Source organism: Peromyscus eremicus, chromosome 1 (assembly GCF_949786415.1).
Source record: "Peromyscus eremicus chromosome 1, PerEre_H2_v1, whole genome shotgun sequence".
Classification (NCBI taxonomy): domain Eukaryota; kingdom Metazoa; phylum Chordata; class Mammalia; order Rodentia; family Cricetidae; genus Peromyscus; species Peromyscus eremicus.
The window spans coordinates 123,030,610-123,047,490 of NC_081416.1; the positions used below are offsets into that span (position 1 = coordinate 123,030,610).

Consider the following 16,881-nt stretch of genomic DNA (forward strand, 5'->3'; position numbering starts at 1 on the left):
ATTAAGTTCGTTACGCTTTTGTCCTGTATGTATCAGTCCCTCTGGGAGTCCCATGTCTCCTAGGCTGTCCCTTATCACCTACACTCTCACCCACAGGCAATGGTGTACCCCCATTTCCCCTTTAAGCCTTCTTTGAAGGCATTTCACCTTCTTTCTGGAACCAAGCTTCTTCTCTCTCAGAGTGTTACTTAACTGTAATCCTCAGTGTGCTCTGTTTTCTCTTCCACACCCTGCATTCCAGCGCTTTTGCTCCTCATTAACACCCTCACCACCACTCTCCCTCTCTCCTGAGATGCCAGATTTTAATCTTTTTTTCTTTGTAGATTCTATTTATATGGATACATAAAATAGTGTACATATGGGGCATGGAAGTAGAAGTTTGACTGGGGAAATGATTGGGAATAATGGGGAGGGGGAGAAAAGGGAAAGTGGGGGGTGGACTTGGTACGTGATATATTTGAATAAAAATGTCCTTTGAAAACCTCATTACAACCAGGTGATTGGGGCACACACTTTTAATCCCAGCACTCAGAAGGCAAAGGCAGGCAGACCTCTGTGAATTTGAGGCCAAATGGATTTTAATCTTTTGTCACCAGGGTCTACCATTTCCTATGCGTTCTTGTAGCAGAAATTTGGTGACATCTGGGTCTTAGTGTTCTGGTCCTTTAAGAATTTGGCTCCAGGCTCAATGTCACATTCCAACACCATAATTCTTGGTAGTTTTTTTTTTTTAATTTTTTTTTTTTATTTATTGTGTATACAGTGTTCTGTCTGCACATATCCCTGCAGGCCAGAAGAGGGCGCCAGATCCCATTACAGATGGTTGTGAGCCACCATGTGGTTGCTGGGAATTGAACTCAGGACCTTTGGAAGAACAAGCAGTGCTCTTAACCTCTGAGCCATCTCTCCAGCCCCTCTTGGTAGTTTTAATACTTATTTTCCAGTGCCTTGGTCTCTCTCTTCCTCTGAGTGCTCTCCAACAGACATTTGATGAAGGTGTCTCTGACTGCCTGCTTACACTTAGAGCATTCATCAGTGAACTTAGATTTTATGGTTAGTAATCAGAATCACTGCATGCAGCATTGGTTTCCTTATGCCTGTTTTCCTTTCTTCAATTCCCCAGTGCTGGTTGCATTGGCTTCATCATCAATCTGCTTTTGCATCCTGCAGCTGAATGTGGCTGGTGAGAAACACACACAGTTGTGTGCTGGCCCTACTAAATTCACAATCAAGGTCCTTCACAGGCTCTTTGTGCCACTAGCCATTGCCTTTTTTCTTTTTTAATTTTTTTATTCATTTTACATACCAATCACAGTTCCCCCTCTGTAACATGAATCTTAAGTGTTCTTATTAATAAAAAAAATCAGTGCCAGCTATTGGTGTAAGTTCTGAAAGATCAGAGAAACAGAACAAGCCACAGCTAACCTCACCTCTGCCGACTTCTCAGCCAATCCTGTCTCCATAAATCTTCAGACTGAAAGCTTCTGAGTCCTCACCCAAATTGATCTTAGCTGAACTGCTACTCGAAAGCCTAAAAGCTTAAAAAGCCTTTAGTTTCGGGTCTTCACACCTTATATATCTTTCTGCTTCCTGCTATCACTTTCTGGGATTAAAGCTGTGTGTCACCATGCCTGGCTGTTTCCAGTGTGGCTTTGAATTCAGAGATCCGGATGGATCTCTGCCTCCGGAATGCTAGGATTAAAGGTGTGTGTGCCACCATTTTCTGGCCTCTATGTCTATCTAGTGGATATTCTGTTCCCCGACCCCAGATAAGTTTATTAGGGTGCACAATATATTGGGGACACAATATCACCACAACCCTCCCATCCCTCCTCCTGCTCCCCCACCCTCCCTTCCTGCCCCCCTTTCCTAACACCTATCCACTCCTCCAAAAGGGTAAGGCCTCCCATGGGGAGTCAACAAAGCCTGCTACATTCAGTTGAGGCAGGACCAAGATCCTCCCTGCTGCATCAAGGCTGAGCAAGGCATCCCTCCATACAGCCATAGCCTTCTATTTTCTTGGTCCATTTCCTCTTCCGTGGATGATGGTTGACTCCTTATTTACTCTTCCCCACTTGCCAGGACCTCACTCCCATGCCCACCGTCTGACTCAGAAACTCAGTTCCTCTTTCCCTAAGAATAACAGAAGCAACCAGAAGAGAATTTCCACAGCTCCTCGCTCTGTGGCTACCTGCCTCCTTGCCTCTGGACGGCTGCCTTTCTCCTGTGACTCGGGGAGGGAACCTAGTCATTTGCACATTGGCTCTCATCACCTCCCATCTCCCAGGGATATCACTTTAGCATTCTCACCTTCTATGCTGTCAATAGTTTTTTCTTCCTGTGGATTTTTTCCCTATCAGGGCCCAGCAAGCTGCAGTTTCAGCAGTTTTTACCACATATATCTTCTCAAATCTTTTTTTTTTTTTTTTTAAAGAAAACCCACGAATCCAATCCTCTTTCTCTACTCTCCCTTGAACTCATTTGAGCAGGATTCAATCCCAATCCACTTCAGAAGCTTACCTAGACCACTAAGGGCTCCTATGTGTTCAACCCAGTGATTAGATCTTAGTGCTCAACACCCCGGTCTGGTCACAGCAACTGTCACCATTACTGCCGCCCCCAGCACTCATTAGACCTCTTACCTGTCAACCGTCTCCCATTTCCTATTGCTGCTCACTGGCTGTGCCTTTTCAGCCTCTATTCCTAGGTTCTCTTTGTCTTTCTGACCTTTAAATACTGGGATACTCTAGTGCTCAGTCACACGTGCTGTCTACGGCCACCCATGGCTCTGGAGAGCTCCCCTAGCCTTTACTTTAATATTGCCTTTCAAGTGATATTACTCTTGATGCACCTTTGGAACCCAGTCACTTCATGTCATCTCTGCTGCTTCTGTCTGGGCCCACGTTGTCAGCGTCACTTACTTGGAATACTGATTGTCATGACCCAGCTTGTTGGAAGGAGAGGGTAGGGTGGATGGTTAGTCAGGACAGGCCTCTCAGAACTGAGGCTTGGAGTGTGAGAGGGAACCAACCACATGAAGAGCTGCAGACAGAAGAATGACTGTGTGCAAGTACTAGAGGAGACACTGAGGCAGGGACGTGCACAGGACACCAACATCTAGGGGCCACTCAATGTAAATAGCACGCTAAGAGTATTTGTCAGAGGAGTGAAAACAAGGGATTTGACCCATGAGTTACATTTTATTTTTAAAAATATGGGTATTTACTTTATTAGCATACTATTAAAGCACACATCAAACAAGACACATGGGTTCTTAAGCAATAGATAAAAATAACTGTTTTGCTAGTAGAGTATTTTAAAAGCAGAGTTTTATTTAGCAATTCAAATTTTTGTCTCTATTTGAAACTATAATAAGATTGATTATACATAATTCAGCAGTTGTTTGAGGTTAGGTGGTGGCTATTCCCTTTAGATGAGACATCTATCTGTCTATCTATAATGTATGTATGTATGTATGTATGTATGTATGTATGTATGTATGTATGTATGTATCTATTTATCTATCTATCTATCTATCAATCATCTATCTATTTATGTATCTATCATCTGTTTTAATATTCTTTAAAAGTATCTCTCTCTCTCTCTGGTGTGTGTGTGTGTGTGTGTGTGTGTGTGTGTGTGTGTGTGTGTGTCTGCATGCATGCCAGAGGAAACAGAAGATGGTATAAGATTCCCTGGAGCTAGAGTTACAGATGGCTGTCAACCACCTGATGTGGGCTTAGGAACTGCATTCATATCCTTTGCAAGAGCAGAAGGCACTCTGAGCCGCTGAGCCATCTCTCTAGCCTCTGTCTTAGCATGCTTTGGTTTTCCACAGTTCCTCCCACCCACTCCTTATCAACACCTTACCGGCTTCGCCCATGTACATTACTTATCTTGTTCTGTAAACATCTGGTTTTGAAACCTCAAGGTCATGATGTTCAGTTTAGCCTATTTATTTTTTATTTTAGTTTATTTATTATTTGTTTTGTTTTAGTCTAGATATTTAAAAGGATCCACATGACTCCTCTAAGCATGTTTGTGCAAGACCTCTATTTAAAGTCAAGGAATATAGTGGATGAAGAGAAAGAAAGGGTAAGCAAACATTGGAGATCCAAGAGACATCTAGCCGTGGACCTGTCTCCAGTTTGAGCTACTCAGATATGTGTAAGAAATGTTAGCATTGGAAGCAATCAAGGCAGAAAGTGCCCAAAGGGAATACAGGTCAAGCCAGCTGTCTAACCAGTTGTGTGTGGTCAAGCTAGGTAGACTAAGCCACTATACCACCAAGAACCATCAGACACTAGAGGATCCTAGGAGACTTTCTAGTTTTCATGGCATATCATAGATGCCCTTATGTTGGCCAAAAGTCAGAGGCACATTTTTAAGTGTTCCCAGAGATAAAGGCCAATCCTTTCCTGCTGTAAAACAACTCTACCTGAACACAGGCAATGCTGACTCCTGAAGAGGCGGCATCTGGTTCAGTCACTGGGTGAAAAAGGTGGCTAGATTCTGGAAGGACTGCTGTGACACAGGCGTGAATTTGATTTCTGCTGATTTCTAGTCCCATCACCTCTGATCACATGGTTAACATTCATCAGTCCTGCCTGCTGCTTCTTTCCACCACATTCAAAGTCTAAGACAGCCACACTCAGACCCCCACCCTCCTTCCAGGTGCCTGCCGGACAGCATGGTTGCTGAGTTCCTTCTCTGCACTTTGATTTTACCTTTTTCAAAACCTGCTGGATTGTGAATTCTCAGAAAGCAGAGGTTTCTTTTTATTAAATACTGTTTTATTAAATTAAAGATTTAATTATTTATATTATACTAGCATGTAAACTTTCCTTCTCTATTCTTCAGAATTGTTATTTATGTTCTTTAAGTTTTTATTCTTATTATTTTGAGATTGCAATATAATTACATCACTTCCTCCTTCTCTCTCTTATCTCCAAACCCTCTCATATACATCCCATTGCTCTCTTTTAAATTCATGGTCTCTCTCTTTTTTTTTTTTAAAGTTAACCGTTGTTCCATATATTCCTAAATATTCAAGTATAACCAAGCAGAGCAATTTTGAGTTAGTCATCTCCATGTCCTTGTCATGGAATCATTACATGTGACTTAGCAAACTGCCATGTAGACTTTGGCTTCTTCTCTAGATCTCTTGTCATATTTCAGCTTTACTTCATGACACTCTTGGACTGTTTCTAGATCTCATCAGACACAGGCTTCAGCCCTCTAAGCAAGGACCACAGCAGCAGTCACAACACAAGCTTAAAGCGAAAGGCTGAGGCATTGCTGAATCTCAGTGGGTAACGACCATATCTGAGATGTCCATACACAGTGCCCAGAAGAGTCACCAGAGGTGCCATACGTCTGTGGCTCTGGTGTCACCTCCTCTTATCTGCCTTACCTACAGTTATTCTGCATATACAGTACCAAAAGAGAAACCTTGACTTTCTAAAGTGTTTCTAGCATAGAGCTCAAACAAGGCAGTTACAATTTTCCTACAGTATCTCCAGGGAATATTCACGAATGCCTCTTATTTTCAATGTAAGAGAAAACTAAAGATGCTTCCTAAGTCCAGGGCTAGGGTAAGCCCTGGTTAGACGCCTCATAGGGGCTCTGCATCATTTCTGTTACAGTTGTTCCTACCATGGCTGACAGTGTGTCTCTCCTAACCAGAGACATGGCTAGGGATCCGGAGTCTTGGCAGATTGTTTCCCTGAGGTTGGAGGTGTGTTGCCCATCCTCTAGGATCATGACTTCTCCAGACTTCCTTATAGGGTCATTAGTTTCCCATAAACATGCTTTCTGGTTTAAAGGTCTGTCCTAATACTATGTGTGGAAGCAAGGAGCATCTTTCACTCAAATTCTCCAGTCTGCCTGCAAACCTCCGGGCTTGTTGACCACACTTAGAATCTTGAATTTCCATGAGGCTCAACTCTGTTCTTTCATGGAGCTGTGGCTTGGCTGGAGCTGAGGAGCTGGTGGTGAATGGGGAGACTCCATTCTCAGGTGACAAGCGCCCCACCCCAGCCCTCATCTGCTCCAATAGACTTGTCTTCTCACAGGCTGTTCCATAATTTGTGACATTGATGGATCTCCCAACTACATATTTGGAGTCTTTAGTCAGATATTGAAAAATTATTCAAATTTTCTGAAAATTTTGGTTAGGGAAGAAATTTTTTTTTTGGTTTTTGGTTTTTTGAGACAGGGAGTCTCTGTGCAGCCCTGGCTGTCCTGGAACTCACTTTGTAGACCAGCCTGGCCTTGAACTCACAGAGATTCACCTGTCCCTTCCTCCCGAGTGCTGGGATTAAAGGTGTGCACCACCATGGCCTGGTGGGAGGAAAATTCTTAACCTCAGTTTTCTCGTGTTATCCCTTCCTCTCACAGTTGGGATGGCCAAGTGAAAATATCACATATCTATTGCCTAGTAAAGTGTCTGGTGCACGGTGGGGACTTCAGAGTCACTGGCCTTGTTACTCTTCCTTTTTCTCCTCTGCTTTAAATGACCACACGTGACACTTAGGGAAATCCTACCTTCTAGTAGACTAGGAAAGACTCATTTACCTAAGCTTATTGATCTTATGAAAGGATACAAAAGCCTAGAGTAGTGATTCCAGATTAGTTTCCACTAGACAGAGTGGAAAGCTAAACCCTTTAGTATGACATACACAAAGTATTAACTCATCTAGAAGTTTCCAAGGATCCAGATAATATATAAATAAAGCACCTGACAAATTTACCCAGCACTTCTGATTTTGTAGAATGTGAACAGAGATACCTTCATGTTCTTCCATGACTTGAAACCAACGTAAGACTTCTCTAAAATATTGCCATGTGTATTAGAGTTAGCTCTCTCCACATTGATCATTACATGGATCTATAAACCCCAGACTCTAGACCAAGAGGATATCCTCCTTTAAAAGAGTACATTTCAGCTGAGTGGTGGTGGCTCACACCTTTGATCCCAGCACCCAGGAGGCAGAGACAGGCAGAGCTCTATGATTTTGAGGCCAGCCTGGTCTACAGTGAGTTCCAGGACAGCCAAGGCTACACAAATAAATCCTGTCTCAGAGAGAGAGAGAGACACAGAGAGACAGAGAGACGCAGAGACAGGCAGAAACAGACACACACACACACACACACACTCACACACACATAATAAAAAAATGGAAAACACTGTCAGGAATTATCTGTTATGAATGATGGGCAGAATGGAGATAATTTAGCTGACAGAGGTTGATTCTTTTCTTAATGTGGGACTATGGTGCTGAGAATCAAATTCAGTCTGGCCTATGCTCTGCAGGCACTCTATCATTGAGCCCAGTGGGTGCTGAATTTTCTCTCTACAAAGTGTGTACATAGAGTGAAATAAATATTTGGAGTGGTTGCAGGGAAAGGGAGTTCAGAATACTCGTAGGAAAATTATCCCAGTATAATTAGTACATTTAATTTCTATGTATTTTGGCAAGAAACAAAAGCTAGGCATTGCTTCTTCATCCTGGGTTTATTGCTAAATTATATGATCATTCATGTGAAGTCCTCTTTTTTCCCCCACATCACTCTAAGGAAATGCAATCTGATTATACATCTTTTTCTCACATTGCTGCTCCTGCTTAGAAGACATATCCTGTGTGTGGGAAGAAAAATCATCTAGCTGGAGAGGGGGTTTTGCTACATACCTACTCTCTGGAAAGCAATTTGGTCTTCCATGCTGAGAACCACAGACTTACTGATCCCCTGTAGCCCATGATTCTGTTCCTTAGGACCTATTCTAGCAAACAACTAGCCATGCAAACAAGGACATGTGCACCAAGATGTCCTTTCCTAGGTTATGTATGAAGTGGAAAAAAGAGACTCTGGGGCTTCCAGTGCTGAAGTGACTTTGACCCTGCAACTACAGCATGAAATATTATACCGACAGACAGAAGAATCCAACATGCTAACAATTGTCTATGTTAGACAGAAACTATGATGGATAGTTGTAGCTAGAGTTTTCCTGCCTGGCCCACAGTCAGGACATGTCTCTCTCACCTGCCAGTCCCACAGCCGCTCAGACCCGAACAAGTAAACACAGAGACTTATATTGGTTACAAACTGTATGGCCGTGGCAGGCTTCTTGCTAACTTTTCTTACAGCTTAAATTAATCCATTTCTATAAATCTATACCTTGCCACGTGGCTCGTGGCTTACCAGCATCTTCACATGCTGTTTGTCATCATGGCAGCTGGCAGTGTCTCTCTGACTCAGCCTTCCACTTCCCAGTTTTATCTCCTCCTTGTCCCGCCTATACTTCCTGCCTGACCACTGGCCAATCAGTGATTTATTTATTGACCAATCAGCAACACACTTGAAATACAGACCATCCCACAGCAGATAGTTATTTCCTTATCTTTTATACACTTTGGGGATACTGTTCATGTTTTCCCATGGTGAATATGAATTATGTTTATATATACATTATGAGGGTACTGTTCATGTTGTCCCATGGTGAATACAAGTCATTTTTATATTGCATTATGTATTTATTGAACAAATATTAATGACTTCCTTTGCTGTGGTAGTACTGGAGTGCTGCAAGCCATAGGAAAATGTAATGGAATTCAGCTACTATGAAAAAGCTATTACTTGGGAAGGTCAAGAACTTTCCTGAAGGCCAAGCCACGGCTTAAGAAGTCTTAGTGATATTTTATCACATATATATATATATATATATATATATATATATATATATATATATTGCTACAATGATTTTCTTGTATGCTATGTATGCTTCTAAGAACTCATAACAGCGTATTTTATCTGAAATACCTATCAAACATCCAAGGCCAAATGATCTCCTGAATTAAGGTAAATTAAGTTCAGACCCTCCTTTCTTATACAGCCTTAGTAGTATTTATGCTAACATTATAGACTCTTAACATTTACCTAACCACCTCTAGGAATGTAGTTTGAGCAGATAAATTCCCTTTTTCTGATATAGTAACTGATTTTAGCTCTTAGTTGACCTCCTCCTTTACCACTCCCCTTTGGGGTTGTGAAAGAAAGCCTGACGGTCACTGCCCGAGGAAAACTCTTGTCTGCCTTTATGACCCTGAAAGAATTCAAACCTGGTGACCTTGCTTTAGCTAGAGCACTGCTATTGCATGGGTATATAACTGTAAACCTCAGAGATGGGGAGAGGATTTTGACTGGAGAACTAGGAGAATGAGATGGAAGATGAGGAAGAGCCAGATGGAGAAGAACGAGATGGGTAAGAACGAGATGAGAAAGACCAAGATGGGGCAGAACTAAGGTGAGAGATTAAGATAGAACTTAAAGGGCCAGCAGATAAATGTAGAGAGAAATCAGGCAGAAAGAAGCTAGGCATGGGAACAGAATAGAAGTTGTGTAGAGAGAGAACTGATCCCTCAGATTTATTCGTCACCGGTAGGGTCTCTTCTGGGACTCTGGGAGAAAGCTATTGAGGGGCTGGACCCCCATCGCCCTTGGTACTGGGGATTGAATCTATGGCCTGAATGGCACTCTCCTGTTAATGGAGCACCTACTATGTGCCTTCTCTGTGCTAAGTGCGTGACACACAGTGGAAATCTTTAGCAGAATTGATGAACTCCTGCCGGAGTCGACAGTCAAAGGAGTTCGACACGCACTGGATGTGAGGATGTCTAATAACAAAGAGAGAACTGTGGAAGATGAGCAGGGTGACCATGTTTGCTTGGGACAGAGGTCAGCAAACTATGTCCCAAAGTCTGGTCACCTATTTCTACTTGTACTACTTAAAGGGATGTACATATTCATTTACAAGTTTCATTGGTATACAATAATTACACATATTTATGGGGTACAGTGTGCTAATTTGATATATGTATGTGATATACAATTACCAACCCCAGATGATTAGCATTCTTATCTCAAACATCATTTTGCTCTGTTAGGACCCTTCTCATTCCTCTCTTTTCATCCTCTATCTCTCTCTGAAGCAGGTCTCATTGCATAGACCTGGCTGACTTGGAACTTGCCTGGGAGACTAGACTGGCCTTGAACTCATAGACATCTGCCTGCCTCTGCTTCCTGAGTGCTGAGATTAAAGATGTGTGCTACCACATGCAGATCTTTTCAGTCTTTATAAAATGAACAGAAAGTCCCTAGGAACTATAGGCGCCCTCCTGTGCTCTAGAACACCAGAACACATCCCTTCTATCAAAGTATATTTTCATATAAAATACAAATTAAAAGGGAAGAGGAGGAGGCCGTGCAAGTGATGTAGCAAAGACTCTGGGAGGTCTGGGAAGAAATTGCCTGCAAGTAAACGATGTACTTTCTGGCCCTTGGCAGAAAAATTTGGTGAGGTGGAGTTTAGCCATTGGGGATATCTCTCTAATGGAATGACATTTATAATGGGAACTTAAGAAATTTAAGAGTTGGGTTGGGGAAAAAGTTTGTCCATTTAAGTTTTGTTGGAGAAAACTGAAAAGTATTTTTATCACGGGAAGCTTTATATTGGAACATGGCTCCTTCTCTGGGTCTGGAGGGAGGGAAGTCTATTTAAAGGGCAAGCTACTATAAATAAATACCTGCTGGAACTCTCTAGCCTCCTTTGTGATTCCTCTCATAGATAGCTGGCTTGGTTTTAAAATGCCATCATTTCACCCGCCTTTCCCTGAGCCCTGGCTTCCTAAGGCGGTAGCCCACACCCGGCTGCACTATTAATGAGATAGGGACTTAAGGCAGTTGTACCTCTGCCTTCACGCTGGGCCTCCGCTCCCTTTCCATCTCATCTCCTGTGTCGCCCTAACAGCTCTGCACGAAGACCACTGGCTGAAGTCTATAAAGATGTATCTGGTTTAGCCACGGCCGTGTTGCTGGTAATTGTGCACAATGTGACGAAGTCTCTGTTCCCTCCGCCGTGGCTGTCACTGAAGACTGCTTTCTTCTCCATGCCACAGGGGCATTCCAGGTCTTTGCTGTGTTCTCAGCAGCTGAAAGCTGTGCCCTCCTGGCCATATCCACCCTCATTTGACATTATCAGCTCCACTCTTCATGTAGCAACTGCAATTTGTAATTTCCTTAGAAAGACTCAGTGTGCTGGGGGACGGTTCCCTGATCTCCAGCAGCCGGTGGAATGGAATTGAAGCATGAGAGTTTCCATCTTTCTAAGGAGTCTCTCATCTGCTTCAAGATAAAATAATTTTTGATAACTCCACTGCACTCTAATTTTCCAAATTTATTATCTTAATTTCTCCAGCTAAAGACAGGTTCTAAATGAGTTTAGTAGTGCCGTCATTTCAGAGGCGTCGTTAATTCCACATTTCTCTTCCCTGGAGGATAGGCTCGTTTTTCTTCCACTCCTCCTCCCCCAACCTCATTTCAGAAGCTCAGCTTGCTCTTCCTGGTGCCGCCCTTGGCTTGGACAGGGAGGTTTGCAGGTGAAAGCGCCAGGCGAACCAGGGATGCAGTGATTGCAGACCCCCAGCCAGCATCAAGAGTCTGGGAAAGGCATGAGCTTCTTGGAGCTAAACCTTTATCTGATAAAATGATGTGTGTATGTGAGTGAGTGAGTGAGTGAGTGTGTGTGTGTGTGTGTGTGTGTGTGTGTGTGTGTGTGTAATTTAACATCTAATTTCTAAGATTGGCCAATTTCCTGGTGAGTCCAGATCAGTCAGGGAATAGCAAGGACACCAATGTCACACCAGCTGTCTGAAAAGACAGACTTGGATGTAAACGATTAGTAAGTGGGCAAGTGAAAGGTTTTTTAAAAGCATGGCTTCGGTGGTGAAAGGAGGCTGTAGCTAGCACCTGTAGGACGGCAGACATGGAGAGAAGGTACCAGAATTATTATAATTAAACAGACCAGAGAAGGGCTACCCTGGAGCTGTGTCTCAGAAGAAGGGTCCCCGGATGGCTCACCCTGGTGTGAGAGGAAGATGGGGGCACAGTGGGCCTTCTGCTAATTGGATCCCGCTGCTACCCTGAGGAGGCATTGCTGCTGTCAGAGTGGATGATGATAAAACCATCAGAGGCTCAACAGGATGGAATGAAGAGGACCTCCCTCTTCTCTTCAAGTCGCTGTCTATCATCCTCTGTGGGAGGGAGGACTTAGAAGGAAGCAGTAGGAAGATCCAGAATAGCTTTGGAGCCTGGAGACAATAGCTTAATGCCTGGAGCAGTTTTCACTTATGGGATAGCAAGTAGGGAACCTGGAAGCCGTTTCTGATTAAAAACCTGCCTTGTGTGGTCCTCAGTAGTTTAATTAAACATCTGTGTTTAGGCTTATATTTAATTTTTATACATTTTTAATGTATTTTTTAGAGAGTGTGTGTGTATGTGTGTGTGTGTGTGTGTGTGTGTGTGTGTGTGTTGCCATGACATGCATATGGCAATCAGAGGTCAGCTTGGGTAATTCAGCTCTCTCCTTCCACCTTGTGAGTCATGGAGCTTGACTTCAAGTTGTTTGGCTTGATAGTAAGCATCCTTTCCTTCTAAGGCATCTCATGAGGCTTGTTTTTAACCTGGAGAGCTTCTAAGTGAGAAGTCTACAGAGCCTCAGCTTTCATGATTTGTGTTTCTTTTTTAAAGTGTCGGAAAATGGCTGGGAGTTCAAACAGTGTGAATGAGGAAGCTAAGGCCCCTCCCACCCAAGAAAGCAAGAGCTTTGTCTTCAAAACCATATGCTTGGTAAATGAAATCCCTGGGTTCTGAGGCCAGTGTTCTCACTGTGGTTAAAGGAGGCCAATCCTTTTGCTATTCAAAGTCTTGTTTCTGGACCATTAGGGCCAGCCTCACCTGAGAGCTTCTTAGAGATGCAGGAACTCAGGTTCCCTCCTCTGTCATACACACACAGACACAAAGCTATTATGATGATGTCCTACACTTTAGCATATTAACTATACTCCATTCACACTCAACTACACGCCAGTGGTTGCCCAGACATACCAGAGTTTCTTTTTGCCTTCCTGGATTTGCATGTGTCACTGGACGTTGTCTTGTGTGTGTATGATTATGACGTGTGGGTGCGTACATGTGTGTGCATTCAAGTATGTGAATGCAGGCAGGTGCATGCAAGCATATTCATACTATGCTGTGTACGTGGAGATCCGAGGACAAACTGGACTTCCACCCTGTTTGAGACAAGGCTGTTTTGTTGTTTTCTACTGCCCATGGCAGGCTAGCTGGCCCATGAGCTTCTAGAATTCTCCTGTCTCTGTTTCCCATCTGGGATTATAAACATACACTTTCATATTGGTTTTGGATATGTGAAATCAGATCTTTATGCTTGTATGAAAAACATTTTACTCACTGAGCCATTTTTCCAGCCCCAGGCACAGTCTTTAATGCCCACTTCAAGAAGAGCAGAATATTTCTCTCTTCAAAGCCTTCCCACATGGAGTGAAATTCCTTTTCCATGTTTTAATAATACTTGACTCATACATTTTCTCACTTGGTGATGATCATATATTTTATTGTTTATCTCCTTGGAATGAAGGAACTATTCCCCACTTAGCAGGTCATCCTGGAGATGGGTAATGAAGAAGAATGGACTAAAACAGAGACAAGATATCTAGCCAATATTTGTCTACAAGGAGCAGTAACGTGTAATAGCTGCAGGCTCGTTTTTTCCAAAGGCAGGCAAAACTGATAAACTTTTAGCTGACCTAAGGAAAAAAACAGCAGACTCACAAAAAGAAATGGAAGAGGAGACATTACAGCTGACACTACAGAAATATAAAAGGTAATAACAGACCACGGTGAACAAGCGTGTGTCAACAAATTAGATAACCGAGAATAGATAAACCCATAGAAACATACTGCTAAGACCAAATCACAAGAAACAGGAAATCTGAAGAGACTAAACATCAGTAGAGATTGAATCAGTAATCAAGCGCTTGTCAATACAATAGAAACTAAGATTTGATGTCTTCACCAGTGAGTCCTACCAAATAGCTGAAGAACTAATGGCAATCTTTCTTAAACTCTTCCCCCAAATTTTAAGCATCTCGAAACTCACTTTTAAGAAGCCAGCATCACCATGGTACCAAAGTCATGCCATGAGGTAAACCCCCAGCGACCACTGCACAGACTCTCCCAAAGCTGAAGGGAAACTCTTTATTTGCTGGCCAGCAGCTGCATGCAGGAACTTGCCCAAATCATGCAGCCCCGAGCCTTACAGCTCTTGATGTTTTTTGCACAAAACCCACATCCTGGTTCATACACTTCATCCAGCAAGGAAAGTTAGAAAGAAGCAAAACTACAAAAACTAAAAAAGCAAGGTTGGTACAGTTAGAGAGTTTCCCGGCCCCATCCTGACAACATTGACTGAGCCTTTTTTCCTGTTTTGGCAACCATTGCTGCCCCTGTGCCGGGTCCCAAGGCCTGAACGGTGCTTCTATCGTGGAGACAACTGTGGTAAGGTCTGAGGGCCTGTTACAACCAAAGAAAACTCAAGGAAAGATGATTATAGGCCAATTTCCCTGATAAGCCTTGATAGAAAAATTCTCAACAAAATATTACCAAAGCATTCCCAAATCAATATGACAGCAAATTAGCAAGATAAATACAATATGATCAAGTGGAGTTTTTTTTTTTTCCTTGCGATGCAAAGACAGTTCAATATATGTGTTTTACTTAGGGTTTCTATGGATATGATGAAACACTATGACCAAAAGCCACTTGAAGAGGAAAGAGTGGATGTGGCTAATGCTTCCACAAACATAGCCCGTCCCTGAAGGAAGTCAGGACAGGAACTCAAACAGGGTGTGTACCTGGAGACAGGAGATGATACAGAGGCCATGGAGGAGTGCTGCTTACTGGTTTGCTCCTCATGGCTTGCTCAGCTTGCTTTCTTATGGAACCCAGGACCACCAGCCCAGGGTAACACCATCCACAGTGATCTGGACCTTCCCACATCAACCACTAATTAAATATATATTTAATATTTATTAAATTTTTAATTTTATTGAAAAATTAATATTTATTAAAGTGGGGTTGTAAGCTTACAGCCTGATCTTAAGGAGGCATTTTCTAAATTGGGACTTCCTTCTCTCAGATGACTGTAACTGTGTCAAGCGGACACAAAGCTATCCAGTACAACGATTAAAAACTTACAGCAAACCAGGTAAAGAGGGATGTACATCACCGTATTAAAAGTGTGAGTGACAAGCCCAGAGCCAGTATCATGCTCAATAGTGAAACTTCCTAGTGAGACCAGGAACAAGATCAGGACGCTGTCTACTCCTGTCGCTTAGTACTAATGTCGTAGTCAGAGCATTCAGGCAAGAACGCTAAATGAAAGCCATCTAAATTAGGAAGGAAGAAACGAAAGTATCTGTTTGCTGATGGAATAACCCTATAGCCAAAACAACAAAACAAAACAAAACACCCAAACAAACAAACAAAAAATAAAACAACCCTAAACACCGTAAAAGCAACTTGTTATAACTAATGAACAAATTCAGTTAAGTATGGGGAATCCATATGCAAAAATCAGTAGTCTTTCTATTTGTGAAAAATGAGGTATCTGAAAAAAAAAAAAGAAATTCAAATCAATGCCATTTACAGTAGCATCAACGAATACTTCAGAATACATTTAAGCAAGGACAGAGAAGAGCCATACACTAAGCTCTAAAACACTGAAGGAGATGTTGTAGATGACACCAGTAAGTAGGAAGGTATCTCTTGTTCACAGATTGAAAGAACTGACACTGTTAAAATCCTCATACTGCTTACAATGCAATCCTTATCAAAATTCCAGGGGCATTTTTTCTCCGTGTTAAGAAAAAAGTGTAAAGTTTGTATGGAACACAAGACACTGAATAGCCAAAGAAATCTTGAGATAAAAGAACAAAGTCGATGACATCACACTACCCCTGCTTCATTTATGTTTCAAAACTATAAAGATCGAGGCAGAATGGTACTGGCACAGAAATAAAGATCCCATGGAAGAGAATCATAACCTAGCAATAAAATAAAAAATTTATGGCTGATTGGTCTTTTAAATGTGTGTATTTAAATTTACTTAATATGTATGGGTGTTTTGTCTGCACCACATGTGTGCCTGGTCCTGGTACCTGAGGAGGTCAGAAGAGAGTGTTGGGTCCCCTGGAACTGGAGTTACAGATGGTTTTGAGCTGCTGTGTGGGTGCTGGGAATTGAACCCAGGTCCTCTGTTCATTAGTTACAACCTTTGTTCATTAGTTACAACAAGTTGCTTTTATGGTGTTTAGGGTTGTTTTATTTTTTGTTTGTTTGTTTGGGTGTTTTGTTTTGTTTTGTTGTTTTGGCTATAGGGTTATTCCAGTCAGTGCTTTTATGCACAGAGACATCTCTTCAGCCCCATGGTGGATTGGTCTTTGGGAAAGATGCCAGTAAAATGGTACAAAGGGCAGGACAGTCTGGTGAATAAATAGTGTGGGCGAACAAGAGATACCCACATGCAGAGGAGTGAAATGGGACTCACCACATGTTGTCATAAATTATATAACTGTATTTCTCTAAAGAAGTTCAAACACTGAGCTTGAAAAATGTTGCTCATGGGTGTATGTCAGTCAGTTGATGCTATTGCCAATTGCTGTTTTACATTTGCATTATTTTTTTTTCCTTTGCCACGTTTCCCACACAGTTTACCCTGGAAAGTCTCTCTTTAAATCTCACTTCTCATGTGAGGGCCTTTAAAGTACAATTTTCTTGTTTAAAGGTGAAATTACAGTGTTTTCTCATCTATGGATTGTGAGGCTAAAATAGAAGCCTTTAGAATGATATGATAATCCTAATTTTTGGTCAATCTGTGTTGATATGTACACATGCATACATGAGCTTATTGTTTTGTTAGAATAGTAGCATGAGTAGAAAATCCCCTCTGGAGAGTTGCTGATCTGC

The 16,881-nt window shown here is 42.2% G+C and overlaps 1 protein-coding gene across 1 annotated transcript in view; it reads left to right on the plus strand.

Moving 5' to 3' along the window:
* Positions 1–16,881, plus strand: part of Sv2b (synaptic vesicle glycoprotein 2B) — a 202,794-nt gene that overhangs the window by 136,743 nt on the left and 49,170 nt on the right. The gene's annotated exons all lie outside the window — the stretch shown is intronic.